General features: G+C 39.6%; 1 protein-coding gene across 13 annotated transcripts in view; it reads right to left on the bottom strand.

Annotated features, from left to right (window-relative positions):
• Positions 1–24,659, bottom strand: part of dab1a (DAB adaptor protein 1a) — a 256,990-nt gene that overhangs the window by 91,560 nt on the left and 140,771 nt on the right. For 8 of the 13 annotated variants that reach the window (XM_032572412.1, XM_032572407.1, XM_032572416.1 and 5 more), the window contains exon 1: positions 18,975–19,272. The exons of 4 other annotated variants lie outside the window; for them this stretch is intronic. The gene's annotated coding sequence lies outside the window, so the exon portion shown is untranslated. Of the gene's footprint in view, positions 1–18,974; positions 19,274–24,659 lie in introns of those variants that run through there. One more of the 13 variants, XM_032572415.1, reaches the window with a different exon arrangement.

Here is a 24,659-nt window from a genome sequence, read left to right as displayed (position 1 = left end):
GAAATAAATGTGTCAGTATGGGAGTAACTTACAGAAAGAAATATCTGGGCTGAGGAATTACTTTGAATGTGTTTTTTTTTTTTTTAAAAAAAAAGCATCTGAAACATGAAATATTAACACTCTTAAATAGGGATTTTGTTACATCATGTTTTAATAATACAACACATGGAATGTAGTAGCATATTTTTCAATGATAAAATCCACCCTGACAGAAACATGTTGATCTGAGATAGCAGGCAACTTTACTGTCAGTGCAAAGCCTTTCAACGCGCCAGAGCAAATTATTTAAATTAGTTACATTTTCAAACTGTGGATAAAACAGTTTGGAAGTATTTCAAATATTTAAAACAAAAGAAAAATCAATAATTACCGTTTCTCAGCCATGTTGTTCAGTCCTAGTCTGCAACAAGCAATCGTTTCTCAATAAGTTGAGAATCTACTCTCAATAGTTCTCAATGCCTTTGTAAGAGGCAAAGCATACAGAACAAGAGGCAAACTAGCCTTAAAAAGTCATAAAAATCTGTCAAAATCTTGTTTTAGCTGCACTGTGTAGGCTGCAGCATCAGATGAACGCTGAAGCGCAACACTATCTTGCACCCTCTTTATTACACACTGTTTACTGCTGGTAAGCCAATGACTACAATCACATGTGCAAAAAAGAGAAGTATTATTTTTTTAGTCTCATTAAGAAAACATCTTGATCAACCCAGACCTCCAGCATGAGAGGAAAAACCTGGAGAGGATCTTCACATTATACGCCACAATTTTATATTCGAATTCCTCGAGCAAGATGAGGGCCAGTTGAGTGCTTAAATTAGCCTATCAGATGCCTCCAACAGCCAAGGGAAAATTCTGAATTATATGCTAATAGACATCAGATTATGATTTATAGCTTGGGGCACCTAACCAGCTTCACTCACTCCCACACACTGAAGCCTTTTATTCAATGATTACAGAGGACAAAATGATGATGGTAGATCTCAAGAGCAGAGAGGGCTTTGGAGAACCTCACCATGTCTTGATGAGACAAGCATTGGGGGGAAATTACTTCTTATGTGTAAAGCTGAATTTGACAGTGAGATTAAATAAAAATGATGTGGATATGTCTGAAGTTGTACAATGAGGGAGTAGTATCTTCTCAAGGGAGAAGGTTGCGGGCGAGGAAGTCCTCTTTTTTCCTCTGCCCTACTTCTTTCTCAGCAGCTCTGCCATCGTCGCGGAATAACGCAAACAGGTGCAGCACCTCTGACCTCAAACTCCCCACCTCAATCTCTTCCTTCGCGATCTCCTCGAACGTCTCCATGAAAAATGACATTCCGCCCGCTTCCTTTGTCTCCCTTCCCCTCCCCACTTCTGTGTTGCTTCCTCTGATTGCTCATCTTTCTTCATTGCTCTGCCTTGCCTCTCTCCCAGGGCTTCCCATCTGTACCGTAACAGGTGTGCTATGTGTATGACTGATGTGTTTGTTACCTGTAGCGCTGCCTGCAGCCACAGTCTGCATTGAGTGTAGCTACTTCTGCCTATCTGGCTCCCGACTTACTCGCTACTGCTCCAGTCTCCTTGTCTTCCTTCCCTGTTGACTGTTTCAGATGCCAACAAGAGAGAAGAAGAGTAGCGGTGGAGTGTTTTAGGGAAGCAGCAAGCAAGCTGTTATGCATTTGCACTGCGTCTGAATGAGCCTTTACCAGCCGTGCTGGGGCGGTGTTTTCAGTTTGGCTAATTAGTTCCACCAGCCTACGAGTGTGCATACACACATTAGGCCATATGGGTGCGTGTATGCGTGTGTGTGGCCCGATGGCCCATCTTATTAGTCTCACAGGTGAGTGATTAAATGCTCTGCAACACCTGGAAGTGTTCCTCCTTCCATTTCTGAGGATTGTAAATATTCACAGCTATACACACCTCAGTACTTTTCCGGATCAATCCCCACATGCAAACACCGAGGCTGCATGTCGGGAAACTTTTTGATAGGAAATTACTACTGGCTCCACTACTGTGTATATGTCATTATCAGGGAGAATATGTTTCAGAAAGTTAAGACCCAAAACGTGACAGAATAATCACAGCACCGTTTCCCCACATCATGATGACCCCTCTGCTCACAAACAATGAGGGGGGGAAAGTGACCGGCGTGAGATATAGCAGGTCATTTTACCCCTTTGCCATGTCAGTCTTTTGCAGTTCCCAAGCAGATGAATCCTGTTTATATCTGCATTTTTGTCCATACCATGGGATGCTGGACGCCAACCATGAGTTAATTTATACCCAGCAGTGACATACTTAATTTCTTCTCTCACAGACAATTAAATGAAGTAAATTTTTATAATCTACTAAAAATCTACAGTCTGCAATCTTTACAAACCAAAAAAAAAAAAAACAGTTTTCCCTTCAGCCCACCTCAATAAAACTAATTTAGAATCACAAATATTACATGACTTTTGGAGAAGAAACCACTATTTTATTTCTATTTTTAGGTTTTCAAAAAAAAAGAAGAATACATTTTCTTTAAATGTTGATGTTTTTGGAAAATAATTAAGTATTATTTAATTATTTTAAATAACACTTAAATATTATTTAATATATTAGATAATATATTAAATAATGGTGACAGATCTAAATGTCAGGATCTGTGTTTTTCTGTGTTTATTTAGAGTTTTCTGTGTCTTTGAGTCTCCGTGTTTTCCTGTCTCCCCCTTGATTGTTCCCAGGTGTGTCTCGTTCTGTGATTACCCTCTGTGTATTTAATGCCACCTGTGTGTCTGCGTCTTTGTCGGGTCCTTGTCTAATGTGCGCTCAGTCTTTCGTGTTCCAGTCTTGTTAACGGTTGCTACCGGCGTCGAGCCCTGGCTTCCGCTCAGCCGTGCTGCCCGTTGCTTGCACTGTGTGTTGCACTATTAAAATCACTATTCATCTTACCTGGGTCTACAGCGTCTGCCTCACCACCCCTCAACACCCGCAAACCGTGACACTAAATATTACTGGTACATTTAGTGTCATTCTGTTGGGAAATTTCAACACAGTTATTCCATGGGGGGAAAAACAGCAAAAACCAGCATTTGTTATTGTATTTGTATTAAAAAATATTATATGGTACTTTATCATATCAAGATTAGCTGGCAAAGTGGGAAGTAATCTGTGGCCCTGTGTCAGCCTTATATTAAGGCAGAGCATTAACTAGGGATGCACAGATCAGTCTGCCCCAATTTCCTTAATTTTGGGTGATCGTGATTGGCCGACGCTTAATGTGAAACCAGCCTTATCCACTGATCTCATCAGTCACTGTCCCTTTTTGCTCTGCTGTGAGGGAGAGCAAACCAACAGAAAACAAGTCTGTATTGTTCTATGTTTTTTAGTAAAATAAGAGTGGCACAATGAAAGTGTATTGTGACATTATAATTCATGACAGTGTCAGTTACATATATATATATATATATATATTTATAAAAGATTGGTGTCAGGGTTTTTAAAGTTCAGTGATCAACCAGAAAACTGCAATCGGTGCACCCCTAGCCTCTACATCAGATATCGTATATCCATCCAATGCTTCATCCTTTAGATAAACAAGCAGGTAAGAAAACAGAAAAACACTACAGAGCATTCCACTGCAGTCGGTGAATGATTTAGCAATGCTGTTGAAAACATAAGCAGTGGTGCAGCACCACCTGCACTCATTCTGTACATTTTCAGTGCAGACATTTCAGAGAAAATATGGAGTCTTTGCAAGAAAAGGAATGCTGATGTGCAGAGCTAAAACGTAAAACTAAGTGTAAATTTGAAAAAGCAGCAAATGAAAACCAAACGGTACGGATAGCGCAAAGTAACTCAGCTGCCAGTAGCACCAAAGAGCCTCCGACTAACAATTCAGGCCAGGTCAAAGCCACAAAAATGTCTTTAGAAAGACAGTAGTTGCTATAACTTTTCTCATTATCAGGTCAAAAGGTCATTTTCATAAAAAACAACAAAACAAAACAAAAAAACAAAAAATAATGACAAGATACACAAAATACTTAAAGATATGTGAACCCAAAAGTGACACAAAACTTGTTGGGATTGTTACTTCTGCAGTTTTAACATTTTTCATTTACTCTTGGTTCCATAACTGCATCAATAAATGTAAACACATATAAAATTTGGATAAAATGCAGCTGCTGTGTTCTGTTTAGTGCTACAACTGCTCTACATATAGAACTGATGGGCTAATGGAGAAACTTTGTCTTTAGAGAAATATTTGTGCTTGTGAAAGACCCAGGTCCAGTTTCTTCTCATCAGCATTTTAACCAGCAAACATCACCACAAAACAATGAGCAAGTACAACTACAATTCTCCATTCACTTGGTCTACATGAAGATATTACAACTCGACAAGACAGAGGATGTTTGAAATATAAATTCTTGGTTTCATAAGTTATTACTGACTCTAATAGTGCCAATAAATATAATGTGGGTGTGTCAGCTGCGGCTTGGAAAAATGGCTAACAAGCAAACACTTTAACCGTTAACCTCAGTTGTGCATAGATGTCAGAGTCCTTGCACTAAACAGTGACTTCTGGCTACTCCCATTAGTCAAAATAGCATGTTAGCACATTTTTATCTCTCTCTATGTGTGTGTGTGTGTTTGTGTGTTAGGAAGATAAATGAGGGCCAGATGGTTTGTTTAATGTAAAGTCTATAATGACTGTGAGGAAAGTTTCGAGACATAACGATAAAGTAATAATCTCAGGCGACCAAGAATAAGTGGTGGCACCTGCAGCTTCAGAAACACACCTGGGAGTGTTTTCATTTTCCTAACTCAATGCTCATTCATGTACCTCAGACTCAGTTTGCAATAGAAGCTTTAATTAATACTCGCTGTGCACAACTAGGTATGCTCGCTAGTTCTCACGAGACGGTTCTCTAATAAATGTTCTCATCAGTACTCGTCATTTCATAATTTATTAGCTTCCTGTTTTAAATGGTGCTAAGCAGACTCTGATCTCATTTGCTCACAAGTTGAATATAAATGGCTTGGGCTGTCTGCGCAGGAAGCAAGCCGCATGGAAGAAGATTTTCAAAATAAATTTAAAGAAATAAGTGCGGTTTTCATAGGATTATTTTATAATTTTGAAAACACAAAATGCAAAGAATCTCTTTAAAACTCAATAAAGCAACCAACCAGCAATTGTACAAAGTACAAAAGTTATAAGATATGACAAAAGGGTTTAAAACAAAGACAAAATGATTACAGATTTCACGTCTCTATGGTTTTCCCATTTTGTCTTAGCATCTTATCACAGCGATTAGCATGATTAGCACGTGATAGGATTAGCATCTGATGGGATGCAAAATGGCACTACATTTGGAAGATTGGGAAACTTACTGCAACATTAAATACAAGGATTTATTTTAATGGGGAAAACGTGTGACTGTGAGAAAAGGAAAGAGAAAGTCCTTTGGGAGACTGCTGGGGTTATAGGGTTGGAGGAATGGCATTATTGCCCGTGTTACTCTCAAACATAAAGCTAGAGGTACCCAAGCATGTAATCAATTTAACACCTAAAGTCACAGTATGAGACTGCATGTTGTGCAGAAAACCCATGGAGGAAAAACAGGATCACCTTCTCTCTTATTTAATAAACCATGTAGGCAGCAGCAGGGCAGTCGTATGGTCAGGAGCATGTTTCTGCAGGGATTTTTTTTACAGCGTTTGTGTTCCCGAGGGCTGACGTTTGATGAAAATCACCAGCGTTGGTAATAAATTGCAGAGGTCGATCAACTCTCACGAGGAAGTTTGGAAGCAGGGTTGCTCACCTGACAGATAACATGAGCTTCAAATTCTCTTTTTAGTCTAAATTCCCATTCATCCCTCAGACCTCTGTTTATCAGAGAGGTGATTCCTAAATTGTTCTCCCATGAGAGCTGTGGTTCAAGGCGGCGTGAATGAGCTGCAGTAAGAAGTCACTCGAGGCGGCAATTCGCAGCAAATGCCAAAGTACGAGCCTGTTTTCTCTGGGCGACCGGAGGCTCTCTAGAGACAGCAGCCGGAGAAAGGTGAGACAAAAGTCTCATCAGCGGCTAAAGAACCAATTCAGCGCTCGCACAAACAGCGCACAAAGGAGGCTGCAGGTGAAGACTGGGCTGGGTGAGCAGAGCAGATCACATGAGCTAATAACACAGCCGGACTGAGTGAGGCTCACCAGGCAATCACAATCATTTCTCACCTCACCTCTCTCCATCTCTCACTTCCTGCTGCTCCTTCATTTCTCCCTCTAAACTACATTGAGATAGAACATTTTTTTTATTTTCATGTGACATCTCGCTCTTTTATTGGTGCTTTTACGTTCTACCCACGGGTCACTTGCATTCATAAGAGATGTTTTATGAAATGAAACAACAGTTTAAAGAAGCTAAGCTTGAAAAAGGCTTGAGGGATGAAATGACTATTCAGTACAGGAATAATATGGCGTGTGTGACCCTTCATTGAGTGTTTGGATCTCTCGCTGTGCTGTATGTTTTTTTATATAAAACTAGAGAAACTAGAAACTGTATTTTTTTTTATAGAAATATAAATGTTTAATATTCCATATTTATTGATCGCCTGATATCTTGTTGCAATTAGACAAAAAAAAGTGAATTAGGCGTGTTTCCATCTTCTGGTTTGAAGGGAACCAACCAGGCTTCTCAAAGCATAATTTTGTCAGATGTTGATGATGAGCATGGCTGTAATAATCAGGAAGTAGAGTTTCCAAACTAGAATGGAACACACATCTCAGAGAATCAAAGGTTTTCAGGAATTTGTTGCTACTTATCAGGCAAGTTGTAATTGTTTTGTGATCTCAACTAGTATTAGCATTGTTACATGCTGTCTGGAGCCATAGAGAGAGGACAAGAAAGAAATACATGATCAGTCATGTGAGGTAAATGTTCTATACGTCAGAACTTATTTTACCAAATGAGTTTCCACCTTTCCTTTAGCACATCAACACTTTTTCAGATAATTTTCTTCAATGTTCAATAGGTGGCAGACTTCTACATTGAATCTCTGGTGAATCTCATCCTCATAATCTTCAATTTAAAAAAAAAAAAAAAGGAAAAGAATAACAAACACTGGGTAAATTAATGAAGAATATTCATTTTCTACAACTGATAAAAAAGCACAACCATTTATGGAGAATGAACTGTTCGACTCAAACACTGACTTTTAATGGCTGATGCCAACCCAGAAAGAGTAAATGTTCCTCTGTAATTCCTCAGATTTTCAGATATTAACTAAAAAAAAACGGTGGCAGAGACTTCCTGAGGTTTATAAACATGGCCCGGAGACTTCGTTTTAAAATAACATTGCTTTGATGTTGAAACCAGAAAAATTATCAATGAAATTATCATTTTAAAAACAAACTTAATTCAACTTCTGAATTAGATGTGTTTGCAAAATTGGGATTCTGACTCATTGCTAAAAATAACTTAAAAAAAAAAATCAGTACTCAAGTTAATAGCAAACTTGAGTGTTTATTGAGAGAAACTGGTGGCTATAATCATTAGACATAAAGTTTAGTAAATGGTTAGAGATGGACCAAGAAACGGACTAGTGAGGGAAATCTGGTCGATTTTTAAATTTTAGCTCAACTGATCCTGACAAGTGCCTGTTGAACTTTTAAAAAACAAAAACAAAAAACAACCACAAATATTTTAGTAAATACTCGAGTCCTGGACCCCACAACTTTTTCGGATGTCAACATTCTTCGGTGAGGAAGATGCTACTGCATGAAGAAAGTACGCCAGAAGAAGCAGAAAGACGTAAGCAGCTATTTTAAAGAAGTAGTCGTCAGCCATAAAACCCTGATAGATGCATCTCTTCTCATCATTGGGTGTTTTGGCTCTGGTAGTTTTTGCACTTGGTTCACCAAGACTTCAGTCAAAGACAGCTTTACTCAATTCTGTCCAAATTCTTACTTAGAACCACTAAAATAAACATACCAGGCACCTCCAACTTTGCTACACAAGAGAATCTCCTCTACTTCATTTGCTGCAACAGCCAAATTAAGTTCAACTTTTTTAAATTTGCTGGCTTACAAAAACAGTCAGTCCTGAGGCCAAAAGGCCTTTGCACCAAACATCCTCTCTCATTCCCATTTGTAGTCAGAATAACTTAATGTAGTTTTAAGCTGCTTTTGCTTTACATGAATAAATAGCTGAGGCAAATTTTCATTTCCTGTAAATGCCGCTCAACTAAATACATACTTAAAGTTTAAATCTCTAAAGCCAAATCTAGCACACAAAGCCACATTAAGTGGCTCTGGGATGATCTGAGCTGGAAATTCGGAGCAGTTCAGAGAGGACTTCTCCATTTGATCTCTATTTCTAATGTGTATTTATGCATCTGCTGGCCAAATCCTCTTACACGCCTGCCTGTAAACAACATTAACAAGTGGAAGGAAGACTCTGGGGAGGTGCTGTAGAAGAACATCATTGTATATTACAGCATTAACAAGCTTTCGTTATAAAATCCTTTTTATTGTCCTAAGCAGAGCTTTAGACAAGGTGTGTGAAAGCTTCAGGGCATTATTTGACAGCGGAGACATCTCTCCAGGCCAAAACCCTGGCAATAAATTAACTTTTAACATTTAATTCAAGACTGTAAAGCTGGTAGAAAATGATCGTCTACTGCAAAAGAAGAAATGGAGTCTTTGATAGTGTGGTGGTAAGAATCTGCATCTGGGCTCTTACTTTATTTAAATTTGCTTGAGGCCAGAGATTAAAGCAGAACTGTATTCTAAATAAGGTTTCTTTTTTTTGGTACGTTATAGTGAAAGTCTGCACCTTCAACTGCATCATCTTTACCCTCTCCACCGGGCCGTGTGCCCCTGGCTGTGCTCTCCACATCTCTCTGTGACACATGCATTTTCTACGGTTGCAACGCTAACTGCATGGGGTGTGTTGGCGTGTGTGTGGGCGTGAGCACGTCTGTGTGTGCTAGCTCCTGTTGTAGCTGCTCTGCTGTCTATGACTGTTGTCCCAAAGCCGTCATATTCCTGAGTGACGGTCACACGTCTGTCATGAGGCGCTGCAGGCAGTAGTTGGGGACATCTAGAGCACTTTGGATCAAACTGCAGCAGCAGTCAAAGCCCAAACTATATCTTTACCCAACCTGAGCTTCAAGACAACCCGAGCAGACAATTCAAACGGGACTGGATCAAGATGATGACTGTTTATCTGATGCAAGGGAATGCTCAACAACTTTGAGAAAAAAAAAAAAAAAAGACAGAGCACTTTGAATTTACACTGAAACTGTTTAAAGATTTTTTTTTGAGAAGCACATAATATGTACGTATAATGAGCAAAGCACAGTCTGGGGGGTGACAAGAGACATATCTCACCAAAATATTACAATCTTCTTAATTATGAGCCTCTGCTTTCAGACTGCAATAAGAGCGCAATCTGTTCATTACACGCCCAGTGAAGTTTGAGCCTCTTTCCAATTTAAATATGTTGTAACCAGTCAACACACCGAGAAAAAAACTGTAGGGAAATTAAATATGGCAATCGATTTAAGGACTTAAGACAGACATTTCTACTTTCTGAATTATTTTGAGGATCGAGTCCATCACCTGACATTTTGAGTTGTTAAATATAATATAAATTAAGCATTTGTCATAAAGTGTTTCAGGTTGAACTTGTTTTAAAGGCCATTAGTTAAATTAAAACTCAAACAATGGTAAATCCAATTTGAAAAATACTTTATTAACCCGAAAGTGAGAATTAGTAGAAAATTTGTCTGAAATTTGTCTGCGGCCAATTATCAGTCTGATAAAGTTTTAAAGCTAGAGTCGGCAAACTAAAAGCAGCATGTGTGTAAAGTAGCAAACTACAGGCTGGATAACGGAGCAGATGGCAGGAAGCTGCTGTCAGGTTGCTATGGTATTGATATTTTTGAGAGAGACATGGCAAGAAGGTGGAAGATTTTTCACACCACCTGAAAACTGGTGCTATGTTTAGCGTCTATGTATGAAACTTAAAAATCACAAAAAAGTTTCAAACATGTTAGAACTAAACTAGTCAATATATTACAAGGTTTCCCCCAGATAACTTGCTAAGTCCAGTGGTTGGGCTCCCAGCAGTCATTCATCCAGCGGCCCGCTGTGTTTTGGAGTTAAAAAATATTTTAAATTGACGGGAAATTTGAAAATATGACTTGAATTTGAATATCACAATGTGTTATTGGAAGATTAATATCTGAACACTAACTATAAAGTCTTAAAAAATGCTAACATTTAATAAAAACTTAAATAAATAAGCATTGCTAAGCCTGGTGGGGGCACAAATAAAGCCTGGTGGCCCACCAGGCTTACAATACCTTGGGGGGAACCCTGAATTACATAATAACTTCCTTTCTGCTCTACAATGAAGCAATGAGATAATGTTATACATTCCTGAAATTTTCGCATACACTATGACCCCTGCCAATTCACATCATAAAGATAAATAATGACAAGCTATGTATGGAAAGTGACAGCTTTCCATACATAGCAGGTCTTTATTTAGTCCCACCTCTTTTTAAATGAATTCCAGCAGCTCGTTGATTATCTTAAGCCCACCTGAAACCACATACACACACACACACACACACACAGGAACACCTCCACCCTCTCTCTCTCTTTGCCTCTGGTGGCTGCTGCAGCCAAAGCTATTCAGTTCTGCACAGCAGGTCCAGGAAATGGCTTCAGAGACGCTGACTGAAAATATGAAGGCCTGCTTTCAAATCTGCTCCTGTGACCTCTCTGGATGCGTGGTGATGTGTGCGTGGCCTTATGCATGAACCAACCAGGGCATAATGTGAAAAGAAATCCAGCGTCCATTTTTTCCCCACCCCGACTCACAGGTGTTCATGTATGTGTGCGAGCGTGTTCTTAAACGTGACGAGTCAGCATGGAGGACAAACGACTCGGGCTGAGCAGCGAAATGGCCACTCAGAGCTCTGCCACCCTGAGAGGCTTCAGTTATTACTCACCTCAGCTGAGCTGCATCTTCTTTGCATGAAAATAAAATAATTTAAAAAAAGATTCCTGCTTTTATCATTGTTATGTTTCCACCTTAATTGAACTTCAACTTGCTTTAGGGGCCGAGCGGATTTCATGACCCGTGAAACCGCGTAACCTTCTTTCTGTGATCTCGAAAGTGGTTTCTGCGACACCGAGGCACCGTGGCGCTCTGAGCACAAACGTTTGAGAATGCGTAGGAGCATCTCTGCGGAGACGCACAGCATGTGTCTCATGGGTGAAGTGCGTGTTTGAGGGTCTGACCTTTCCAGACCGCTTTTGAACATCCAGCCGCTCCTGTGAGCTAGATAAGAAAAACTCTAAATAAAAAAAATAAAACAAAAGTCATGGGTCAGGTGCTCAAAAGAAGGCAGCGTTTGTCACGGTTCAACTCAAGCATTCGTGTCCTCAGTCCTGGACAAACACGCAACCCCTTCAAGGTCACCAAACCCAGTTAGATGGACTTGCAAGAGAACTTTCATCAATTTTAAACATTTATTTTACAGCAATTTTATGACAAACCAACACAAGCTCACACGTATGACTCCACTTTTTTTTTTTCCACAAATAAAAACATGAGATGTGTGCCACGACAATTTTTTTTTCATATCCCTAACAATTTCCCGACCAAATCTGACCCCAAAGCATGATGCTGCCACCCCTGTGCGTGGGTATGCTTAGGGAGATGAGCCCCTTTGATTCCTTTCCTAAACTCTCAGGCTTGACTTTGGTGCGTTCGGTTGCTCATACTGAAAGTAACAAAGAGAGACGGATGGAAAAAAGGAAAGAATCGTAGAACGTTAAGAAGACATTAGAAAGCAACAAAGAAGCACAGGCTGAGAAAATTCCTGAGGGAGAATAAGTTTGGGAAAAATAAAAGACGACAAAATCCTCTGAGGAAAACATCTATCCGTTCCCGTCTTCATCCGTTTCTTTCTCTTACTTTGTTGGCGTCTCACAGTGAGGGTGGAAATCAGGCGAGCTGCTCCACAGGGAGGAGCGGCTTACAACCACCAAAAGAAGAAGAAGACAAAAAATATTTAAAAAAGACTCGGCCCAATCCCATTCTGCCTCCGACTTATATACATATCCAATATCTATTGTGTTTGACAAAAGAATACTGTGTGAAAGGAGACAGCTCTGCTTCTTTGATCATCACCACGCAAAAGACAAAGAAAACATATTAAAATGTCATTTGTAAAGCTTTGTTTGTCATTCTCTCTAAGGCATCGAAAATGTCACAAGGAGCGTGTAATACTGCTGAGATGTGCTGAAGAACGACACAGGACGCTGAGCAGTGTGGGGGTGTATGGGTGTGTGTGTGTGTGTGTGTGTGTGTGGCTCGAAGGAGGAGGGTGGTCTGACTTCTTGACTTCTGGGGAAATTAGAATGTGAATCGCTGAATTAATTGAAGTGTTAATGTGCTGCGATTGCTTCTGCATGTGCATACATCTCTACCTCCTGAAAATGCCTCGACTAGAGTGCTTTTGTTTACTGTGAAAGCTCATTAACGGTGTGAAGACCTCGGTGATTTCGCCCCAAAGTGGCACTCGCTGGAAGACGCACGGGTTGCTGGGTAGGTGGATGCTGGGATTATATGGGATTACGTGTGATTATGGCGATGTGGCGTAATGTAAACCTGGAGATGTAACAGCGACCATGGTGGAGGGTAGAGGGAAGAGGGTGGAGAATCAAAACTTGCAGCTGCATAGCCAACATGCGGAGAGAGTTGAAGGGTTGGTGGGTGATTAAAGTAAGTTCAGTCCAATCAAGAAGACAAAAAAATGGGAATAAATTTATAATAAAACACAGAAATCATGAAGATGATGTACAGGAAAGCAAGGGGCTCTAAAAAAATGAGAATATGAATCCAATTCTGGAACATAATAATGTATCTTGCCAGATGATCTAACATTTAAGATCTGTATCCTTTTGCATGTTCTACACCTGGCTCTACATGCACCATTATAATTTTAGTAAGCATATTAATGTTTCCGCACTGGAGAGCCAAATATCTGCTAAACTGTTTGATGTTTAGGTCTTTTTGAGTGGAATTTGAAGAAACGGTAAAAGGTTTTCAAAAATGTTTTACCAATGGAAATGTGAGAAGTGTGTCAGTAATGTGAATTCATTTCTCTTAAGCTAACGCTCTGAAGAACCAGCTGCACTTATGGCCACATCAGGTCAGGTGGACTTAAACAAAAATGCATGCCACACTTTTGGATGGTAGAAAGTCTGAAAACTATGCACAGTTTTGATTCTTGGTTTATCACTTAAATTACAAAGGACATAAACAGATTTTATTTTGTTTTTACGAGTTTTGGTTTTATGCAAAAACTCAAAGTTTTTGTACATAGATTTTTTTTTGTTTTAAGTTTGCAAACGTTCAGTCAAACGTGCCTTTGCACACCATTAATGTCAACAGATCCTAATCCGAGTCTGAACAGATTAGGTTTTCTAAAAAAGATGCACACTCTAAAGAGATATTAGCTCCTTTATGAATGTTCAACAGACATTCCAGGTAATCATCAACAGGTAATCATGACTGCTACCTTCAAAGGGCAAATACATCATAGCTAAAGGTTTAAAAAATGCATCCATGTTTAGTCAAGTAATTATTTATTTCAAGAGACGCTTAATTTCCTTCACAGTAAATAATAAGGTATTCGATATACACCGACATAGTCCCAACAGTCTGTGAAGATATTCCTGATGCCAATTATATCTACATTTTCCTGTATCTAGGAAAATGTCAGCCATAAGCACAGACACACAAACTTGCAGAGGAAGTGGATCAATGGAAAGGGCAGCCAGCCAAGAGCCACTCAATTCTTCTATTTCCCTCTGTGTTTAACAGAGGAATTTCTGAAAAATACCGATACTTTTCTTGTTACAGCAAGTCTAGAATACAGCAAACAGCAAAGCAAAAGTGCACCATGTTGTTCTGCTGTCTGCTAGTGTCTCATAAGTGTAAAAATTAAACATTTCAGCAAAGATGCACATTGAAGGAGAACATGAAACTGGTTGTATGAAATTGTCTTCCATACAGAGGTGAATTCAGCGCTGCTCAGTCGAGGGTCAGAGCATCACTGGGACACCTGCTATGCACTGGACCGAACTCTGAGGCCACGAATGGACAGGCAGGCATTTTCACACATGTACTTCTGCAAATACGGAGGATAGTTTTGCACAAAAGTGAAGCAGAGAAAGTCAAAGATGAATTTACAGCTACTTTAAACCTAAAAATACTCACTTTTAGATTCAGAATGTTTCTTGAACTGGGGCCAAAACAACTTTACATACAGTAAAGACCAAAAGTTTGGACACACCTTCTAATTCAATGGGTTTTCTTTATTTTCATGACTATTTATAAGGCAATAAATCCCACTTATTAACCTGACAGGGCACACCTATGAAGTGAAAACCATTTCAGGTGACTACCTGTTGAAGCTCATCAAGAAAATGCAGAGTGTGTGCAAAGCAGTAATCACAGCAAAAGGTTGCTACTTTGAAGAAACTAGAATATAAGGGGTATTTTCAGTTGTTTTACACTTTTTTGTTTAGTGCATATTTCCACACGTGTTATTCATAGTTTTGATGCCTTCAGTGTGAATCTACAATGTCAATAGTCATGAAAATAAAGGAAACTCATTGAATTAAAAGGTGTGTCCAAACTTTTGGTCTGTACTGTATATATGCTTTAACTTAATTTGACGTCACTGACAGAATAAAAGAAAAATTACAACTTTGTTTCTCCACCTCCAGATCACAACATTTGTAATCGTTAGCTTAACTTCCAAATTTTAATTTGACTGCAGCTGCCTGCTCATTGTTTTCACCACAGTGTTTTTGAAGAACGCCGCTGAGACACAGCCGCCGTCTCATTGAGCAGGTGACTTGAATAGGCTGTCAATTTATTTTAGTGTTGAATTGTATCCATAGCAACAAGTGTCACTAGGGTGCCAGAGCCAAAAAAAAAAAAACGGCAGCCGGGCTACAATTATGAGACTGCAGTCAAACTTGTGTTTTGTTATGAGAAGAATTGCACCACTCTGCTCTTTATCATCTTCCGTTTGTGCTACAACAAAATAAAATCAGTGGGTGTTGTCTAGTTAAAAATTCATTCAACGTGTATTGTCCTGCATATTTCCTTGGTCTGTTTTCTACAAACTAAAGAATCAGAGCCAATTAAACTGAACTAGAAAGAAAGCAGCCATGCACGCCCACAGGATGGTCAGGATTTAAGTGAATGAAGCTCGTTAAAAGGCCTGAACACTCAAAGACGGTCAGAGAAGTTTCTGTGCGGTCTGTGATAGCAAAGGTGCACAATATAAAATAAAATTTCAAGATAAATATGTTTCAGCAATTAAATTGCCCAACATTATAGTCAAGCACAGTGATGCCGATATGTTTATGGGGCTTGTACTACAAATCAATGAGTCAACTTACTCGTAGCTTACACTTTAATTAGCTTAGCAACAGTGCTAGCTTGAATATTTGACATCTGATATCCAATAATGTTATATTTACAAAGTGAAAATGTGATACTGAAATAATATAGCAGATATTTACTCCAGTTCAAGTAGTTCTTGATAAAGATTTGGCAGACTGATACTGTGATGGTGTCACACTTTCTGTGGATCTAACTCTAGTGGTGACTGCCTGGGAAAAGATTTACATGCCAGGTTGATAAAGATGAGTTTAATAATTAGCTGAAATGTAACTTATTTAGTAAACTAACCTTTGGTTGTCAAACTTACATAATTTCTACTCTGAAATAGCAAATAAAATGTGTACAATTTGCTACACAAAACGCCGATGGCTAAATTGCAACAGTTTGTTTTGTAAGAGTAGGCCGATCTGAAAACTTCAACTGGCCTGAAAATGAAAAAGGACCGGCCGTGAATGGAGCAAAACCAAGAGGAGAACTGAAGGAGGAAGAGAAAGAGGGCCTGCACCAGTGTTTTCTTTTTGAGTTTCCTCACAATACTCTGTGGGTTTCTATGACAACTTGGTGTCGCCAGCTGGGCCCATACAGGCAGAAGTAAGAGGTTTGTTTGGAAGAACTGGAATAAGTAATCTGCTCTTCTCCTTCATTCCACAGTGGCACCACTGCAATAGAAAAATACTTAAAAATCTTTCCAGGTTTTAATTAGCTAGTGTAGAATGCAACAATTATATACATAGCAGACTTACTAAAATGTTTCTGAGCAACAGATTGACTTTTTTCACATTTTCTACTAAAAAAACCCATCCCTGAAAGTGTATTTCACAGTAAAACATTAATGAGGTATTCACAATTACCTTGATTAGCCATATGTTAGGATTATATTCAGCTGAGTGTGTACATTGTAAGGAACACTAAAGGGGGTGCTGTGAAATTCTGTTTGCTTTGAATCAGTTTTTACTGCCATGGAGAAGCTGACAAAATGTTTCTCATGAACTCAGTTGATAGTTACCACTGGCACTGGACTGGGGTTGTCACACACGAACGGTAGAGTGTAACACACATTTATGTAATGTGGACTCTGGTCTGGTGGCTTAAACAAAAGCTTCTATATAAAATGCTCCGAATGTCTTAATTTTACTTCACCATAGTTGTATCCATTTCTAAACTCTGATGACTATTGGAAAAAATAAGGAGAATAAATGGCTTTTTTTTTTTTTTACTGAAAATTTGCTGAAACAATAGGGCAACAAACCCTGATATGTAGCTGGTAATAAAAAACGTCAGCGCACTGACGGCAGTAAATGAAATCATTTTTATTGCAAAAATGAAAACAATACCAATTATTAGTCTACTCTAATTAGGTTTTGATTTATGAGGGAATGGTCACTGAAGGCTATCTCATAAAAGAACAATTCCTGCAAGTAAGTGATTCAACCATGGCTACCCTAACTATGATCAATAGTGTATAATCAGAGATGGGGATTTGAGTCTTCATGTCACAATGAGGTCACAAAACCAATTTTAGCTTGAAAGACTTTAGTGTCATAAAGAAAGTTGGTTTTTATGTTATCTAGTTAATATAGAACCGCTGAGTAAACGATTCATGTCCCCTGATTTATCACAGTGTACACAAATAACTGGTTGTCATGGAAACGGTACACACAACGAGAGTCGCACTGCAAAAACACAAAATCTTACCAAGTAATTTTGGTCTAGTTTCTAGTGCAAATACCTTATTGCACTTGAAATATGACAAATTAACTTAAAAATAACTTTTCAGTAAAATAGAGGCTTGTTTTAAGTAAATAATTCCTTAATATTGATGAAAAAGTACTAGTTCTATTGGCAGACAAATTAACTTATAATGTGGGAAAAATGTCTTGTTATAAGTTAAAAAATCTGCCAATGAAACTAGTACTTATTCATCAATATTAAGGAATTATTTACTTAAAATATGCTTCTCTATCTTGCTAAAAAATTACATATAAGTTAGTTTAGTCTTAATAACCACAGGACGTCTCTCAAACTGAGCTCTGTATTATCACTTCATGTCATTTCAGAACTAAATACACCTAACTTCACTCCAATTGTTTTTATTCACATACAATGTTAAGCTAACGTCATTACAAACACTTCCGGTCTTTCAAAGTAAAAGCTCTTCCTTTATTTTAGTTAGACACTTCACACAATTTGATCCTAAATAACCTTTTTGAACACAAATGTAGACACTAAGGCCTATCAACAGCATTAATTGAATGTTTTCGCAAACAGAAAATTATGATAAACGTTCACGTGTTTTAAACTACATGCGTCCAATTATTGAGTTGATTTGGATGAATCTAAAATTGATCATTGGTAGGGGCAGCAGCAGTAGCAACAATTTAACGTTCTGAAAAATAAAACTATTTCAACACACACACACAAAAGAAAGTGGTTCTCTAAGAGGAATTCACAATAAAGACTTTAAAAGGGGATTCTGTGTTCAGCCGTGTGCAGACAGCAGGTACATGCTGCATCTGCAGCTGATGCGGGTCGTGTGCCTTGCAGGCAGAAGCAGAGAGGAGAGTGAGGGTCTGCAGAGCGCCACAGCCTCATGATTAATGCGGCTTTTAGCTGCAGCGGAGCCTGCATGGGCCCCCCTTAAAGCAAACTGGTCGGGGCTGCGCTCATTCATCCCCGACCTTTCTTTACTCCATCAACCAAGACCCGGTGGCTGAGAGGCAGCTGCGGCCCACAGCCCATTGACTACATTTCTGCACTAAAACTTCATCAACGTAACCTCCGCGTTTCGGTCAATTTCACCTTGCTCCCATTGTGCGCCGGGCAGGAACCGAACCAGTGGGCGCCTAAAGGAAGTTTTTCCCACTTCAAGTTGTAGGCGCATTATGGCCACATAATGCAACAACCAGGATTAAGGGTGAACCCGTGTAGAAAATATAATAAAGAAAGGCCACGAGGTTTAATAGGTTACTGTAAAGTCGCACACATCCTGCCCTGGCCCCCGAAGACTCCCCCCCCACCACCTCCCGTCCCCTACTGGAGACAGTGGCAGCATCCAGTGAAGCACATTGAAGAGCCTGGTAATCAGTAACGCTGAGTCTCTGAGAGAGGGGGGGGTTACAAAGTTAAGATTATCTCGCCTGATTATAAATTATTACGCAGGAAGTGCGGCTGGATCTGCAGGAGAAGGGGAGGGGGCGTCCCGTAACCACACACGCCAAAATGCAGCTTTTCTCCCGCCGAAAGACACAAACGACTCTGACCACTGTGCCAGTGGGAGGGAGTAGGGGGGGTCACTCTTCTTTAACCGCCAAACACACACTCTGACCCCCCCCCCCACACACACACGAGCGCAGTAGAATCCCGATGCACCAGCAGCAGTAGTAGTGGATAATTCATTGCAGATAGAGAGGAGCCCCGCACACTGAATCCACAGGCGTCTAAAGTGCGCACACTTTCTGCACAGCAGTCTTTAGGCGGCTCCGCTTCACTCCCGGCCGTTTGCGCACTTACCTTTGCACTACAGCGAAACTGGGCACAGTTAGTTCCCATTTCGAGAAAAAGGCTGCAAGAATCCAGTCATCCCCGCGTTATCTCCTGCTGCGTTCCTCAGACATCCACAGTGTGTTTCAGCAGGGCCAGTAATCCCGTCTTCCATCCCGGTGAGAGCGCTCCCAAGCTCCCTTACATCTTTTTCCACATTTTCTTACAAAACTATGTCAGGCTTCTTTCAGCGCTTCTTTTTTTTTTTTCCTCTCTTGCTCTAACTCCCCGGTCCTCTGCCCCCTCTTCTCTCCTCTCCCTCTCTGAGGTTGCCTGGTTACCTCTCTCTGTAGGCTGGATCAGACCGCCGGCCGGCAGCCAATCACAAAGCTGGGTTCATCTTAACCCCTCCGCTGCTGAACTGTCCTGATTTCCATCTTTCAAGGGTGGAAGAGGGAAGTGAGGAGGAGGAGGGAACCAAGGGTTTAGAAAACATATGAGACATATAATGAGGAAGAATTAAGAAGGAGGTGCAGATGAAGAGATGAGAACTATCAGATCTTTGAGTCTGGACTGTACTTTATTAGATGAGTGTGCTGTCCAGACTTCACCGTCATCACACGCCCACTCCTTCACTACACATTCATAGTACTGCACGCTGACAGAGACACCAAATAACCAGTCGTGATGCAGCCTTCATCCACTCATTCAGCTAACACTATTGATTGGATCACCACCCACAGTGCAATCATGCAGTCTCCATCAGAGGTGAGTCATGCGTTTGAGAAAAATCACTTCTGACCTTTGTACCAGCACAAAGATCCTAAACTACGAAAAAGTCAGAGCAACAAAGGGGAAACACAAAGACTAATGCTTTCACAATGTAATTTATTCATAGTTTGAGAGTGGCGGGTGGGGAGAGATCCCACATTATCCATTCCCTTGAACCTCATACAGCTGCAAATGTCAATGGATTTTTCTGGAACTTTTAACACAAAGTGGCAAGTAATCGTAAAGTGAAAGTAATACATTTTGTTCCTACAAATAAAATTAAACATTTGCTGTACATCTTAAGTAGAACAATCTTTTACTGCAATTACAGCATATTTTTTTCTTTATCTGTTTATTTTAAATATAACTGCTTTGCATATCTAGAAACTGAAATATATGAAATGATAGGTGAACTGCAATGTACAACTTTATTACTGGTTCTCAACCTGATTCAGGTCTGGACTGACTGGGTCACTGAACAACATGAATATGCTTTGATCTAAAACCATTCCTCTGTTCCTCTGACTGAATGTTTCAGGTAATTGTCTGATTGAAAAATTCACTTCCACCTAAGTCTCAAGTCTTTTCCAGCTTCTAAGTTTTCTTACAGGACCGTCCCGTAGTCAGCTGCATCCATGTTTCCACCAACTTTTCTTCCAGCTTTCCTCATTTCCCTGTTTAAGAAAAACCTAACCTGCACGATCCTGCTTACACCATGTATCACCATGGTGATGGGGTGGCCGCAGCGATGTGTTGTGTTTCTCTTTTGCCACACGGTTCCGGTTTCAGTCTGGTCTCATTTGTCCAGAGCACATTTTTCTAGAATGTTTACCCTTTCGCTTTTACAGCTTGTGACAAACTGCACAGAACGTCTTATGGAAGTTTTTTTTAAAAGGTTTGGATTCTTGAAACTCTTTCATGAAGACCAGATTTGTGGAGACGAATTGCAAGACTAATTGCCGTCTGATCCACTGATCAACGCACGTAAGCTGTGGATCTTTGCAGCTCAACATGGGCCTCTTGGCATCTTCTCTTAATAATGCTCTGCTTTCCCCGACAGCCAAGTGGATTGCCATGTCTTGGTATTTGCAGTTGTGCAATGCACCTAAAATTGTGGTTGTATGGTGACAGATTGGGAAAATGTTAGCGGGGCTCTGTGTTGCCACTAAAATATATATCCATTTGTGCTTGGTCTGACTACATGGTACCTCTAGATCAGTCTTTCTACCCCAAGGTACTGCATGTAAAAAACCACTTATTTGCCGTGATGTGAGCTCAAAGTGCGATGCTACAGTTAGCTTACCAAAATATTGTGTTTAAAAATAATAATGGATAAGCGGCTTAAAACGCGGTCACTAAAGAATAAACCAAAAACCTGAAGATACCTGTGGAACGTTTCTTAGGGTGAGTTGCAGGAACGTTTGTCTTTGAACACTATTACGATGCAGAGAATGCAGATCCAGGTCTGTGGCTAGACCTAGATCTGTCACAAGACGGTGACAGAGCTGCGCCCCACGCTGACTAACTGCATCTTAACACCCAAAATAAAATTATTTATGCTGGGCTATCTACAGGCTGAAAGGAAATGTTTGTTTTTGCCAATGCAACTCAAGTATATTTTTCTTTTATTATACTTCTAAATTATAAATAGCTCTCATAAATAGTACACACAACAACCGTAGTAAATAACGTTTTTGATTTCAATGTATTTTTTGTCATTGGAAAGCTTAGAATCCATGCTGTAAATAACTCAAAACACCCCGAGTAGACTCGTTTGTGGTCTTATTGTGGTCACAATCACAAAGCCACCCTTCATATTAGGAGGTACAAAGACAACGAGTACAGAGGATAATATTTTCATATCTAATATATGTAGTACATAGTAAGATGTGATATTGCGTGGCAATTTCAAGTTAGGTGGTCCGTGAGTGTTTGTTTGGGGTAAGTGGTCCTCGGCCTGAAAAAGCTTGAGAAACACTGCTCTAGATGGATTTTGCAGGTAGATGTAAGAATTACTACTTGAACAATGCAACCAGCCTCACTGAAAATATTTTCAGTGCTCTTGTGACTGTTAGTAAATGGCAAGAAGCCAGGAGATTTTTTTTTTTTTTTACATTACCTGGGGCATTTATACATATTTACCCTTTGGCTGTGTTGCAGGCACAAAACAGCCAAAGGGTTTTGTTGCTGCATTTAAGGCATAGTGCAATTCAGGATAATTGCGGTAGCTTTAAGGAAATCCAAAAAAACACAGAGCTTTTTCTTACTCTGAGCCAGAGACCGCAATGTGCATAGTCACACCGTTCTTCCAGTCTGACAAGGTTAGATAACGGTCTTCTTTGTGTTATGGCTCATTATCCGGCCACAGTGGGAATTTTCCTCCACAAAGTGTGTCGGATGAATGGAAAGCTACTTCTTCCGAATTGAGGAGACTGCTTACAGCAAACCTTGCTCAGACCTGAGTAGTTGCAGTCTGTCAGTGCAAAAACTATCAGTAGAGAGAACTTATTCCCTGATCTCCAATGTGAAATTACAAAATGCCACTTACGAAAGACAAGTTATTTTTATCAGAACATTTGCTTCTTGAGGTCAGTAGATTTGTTTTTGTCTCTTGTTGACATCAGTATGACTTTTCACTTTTAGGTAGCGTAAACATGCTGTCGTACATATATCAGTGTGAAATATGTAGAAATGAGTAGGTCATATAACCTATTTTAATAATGGGTTATTATTATTATTTTAAGGCTTTCTTTCATCTTACCAGGGGAGCAAATAATTAAATTTTTCCAACATTATATTTGAAGGCATGCGGCAGCTTTACATCCTTCCTGCACAGATCTACTACTACAATTGCAAAACCTATTTAAAACATTTATTATTAACCCACCCACTGTTCCTCTGATTTGTTCAAAACCTTCATTTTTGAAATCAGACAACCTCATGCAGTTTTCCAGCTTTCTCTGTCCTTAAGTCATCTTGTCCCTCACAGCTCTGGCTGTAGTTTACCTTCTCTATCTGTGTAAAGCCCTCCTCTCTGGCTCCCTCCCACACTCCAGTATCTTTGCCTTTTCTGCCGTATCTCCCTCCGTGCATATCTGCCTCCCTCGCTTACCTTCTTCTGCTCTCAGTCTCTGTCGCTCTGTCTCAGCTTGGCTGAGCAGATAAAGCCGATATGTTCATGAAGGCAAGCCAGCAGCTTGCTTTCTCCATTTTCTCTCTTTCCTGTCATACGAACACGCCCACACACACACACACACACACACCTGGGATGATGCAATCACATATGCAAAGACACACTAACACAAATGCACACAGAAATCTGCCAGCGAATGTCCAGATGGGTAAAGACTCTGCGTTGTACAGGATGAAAGTTCGTCTAAGTTCCACACATTTGCAAAAGTCATGGAAAAAGTGAGAAGGAGGAAGAGAAAGACAGGAGCAGAGAGAAGGATATAAAATGAGAGGGGAAGGAAATGTATGCATCTAATCAGCAAAACGGGTCAAACTCGTTGAAACCAACAAAGGAAGAACTCTAATTGCCTGAACGTAGCTCGGCAAAACGTTGCAGTGCAGTGGAACCTCGGGTTTACACCAGTTAGATTATCTGAGTCTGAAATAAATCTTAAACTGTTTAACATGTTGACCGGAAGTCATGCAGAATGCACAGCCATCAGATTTAATGTAAAACGTGTTTAAATATAGATGAGGACATCAAAGCGGCGAAATCAGACATCAAACAAGTGGTTCAACAAATTAATGATGAGAAGATCTGTACAGCATGTTGCAGTGAAAAGCACTGGCAGCATTTCTAATAAGTTTAGCAGCCCAAGATATTAGATAGAAAATTCATTTGACCAGTGCCATAACCAAACAGTCATTCAGCTTAAATTAAGTTTAAGTCATGTTGTAATGTAAATCTAAATCTATTCCAGTTTAACTTCCCGAGGAAGTCTTCAGTGTAAATGTAAGTACATTCTGCCCTATGCAAAATAAATAATCAAATATAGCATTTTAGGTCCTAGAGTAGAAAAGACCTGATGACAATTAATCATTTAAACACTGTTTAATTTATTTTCTTTTTAGTTTAAACATGCCTATTTTAAAACATTGAAAAATAAGTTGATTTTAATGGAAATTCAAAGTGGTGGATGTAATATATATATACAGTACATATATATATATATATTTTTTTTTTCTTATTTCACATTGATAGGGGTGTAATTGTTGTTTACAAAAAACAAAACTAAAATATTGATGGATTATTCCTGAACTGGTGATGTCAAAGTTAGACAAATTATCATCCGGCTGGACTAAAGCAACAGCCACAGGACAACACCCATAGGACACTGTATGGGACATTAGCTGCTACACCTTATTAAAGCTCTAATCGAGGCTCCAGTTCTTAGCCAGCCTTGTTATATTCAGAAACGGCCTGCAGCGGCTAGATGACATTGCAATCAAACAACTGCAATCAGTTGATGGCTGTGAACGAGACAGTCACCTCTTCAAAGATGTCAATACGTCTGGAGGTGAATTTGGGAAACATTGTTGACAAGATTAAGATTCACTTTGACCCAACAACACAACGACCTATCTATTGTCTTTACAATGAAATTAAACTTGCAAAAGTATTCTTACCCCAAGACGTTCTTCACATTTTGTCACATTACAATAACACATTTTATGAAGATTTTATGTAATAGACCAACACAAAGTTGTGCAGTGAAGTGGAAGAATAAAACAACGTGTTCTGTGTTCTAAGCATGTTAAAGCATGTTTTTAATCCTTTATCCATAAATGTAAACAACTAATAATCTACTAAGATATGGCCGAACACCTGATGGGCAGGAGCATGCATCAGAAATGAAGCTGAGAGATCCATGAAAGAGGCTAAAAATACACTTTTGGTTTTGCACTTTGCAAATCTAGAGTTTATCAAACAGT

This window comes from Xiphophorus hellerii, chromosome 9, assembly GCF_003331165.1.
Source record: "Xiphophorus hellerii strain 12219 chromosome 9, Xiphophorus_hellerii-4.1, whole genome shotgun sequence".
NCBI classification, from domain to species: Eukaryota; Metazoa; Chordata; class Actinopteri; order Cyprinodontiformes; family Poeciliidae; genus Xiphophorus; species Xiphophorus hellerii.
Note: the sequence above shows the minus strand (reverse complement) of the source record. Positions and strands in the feature narration are given on the sequence as shown.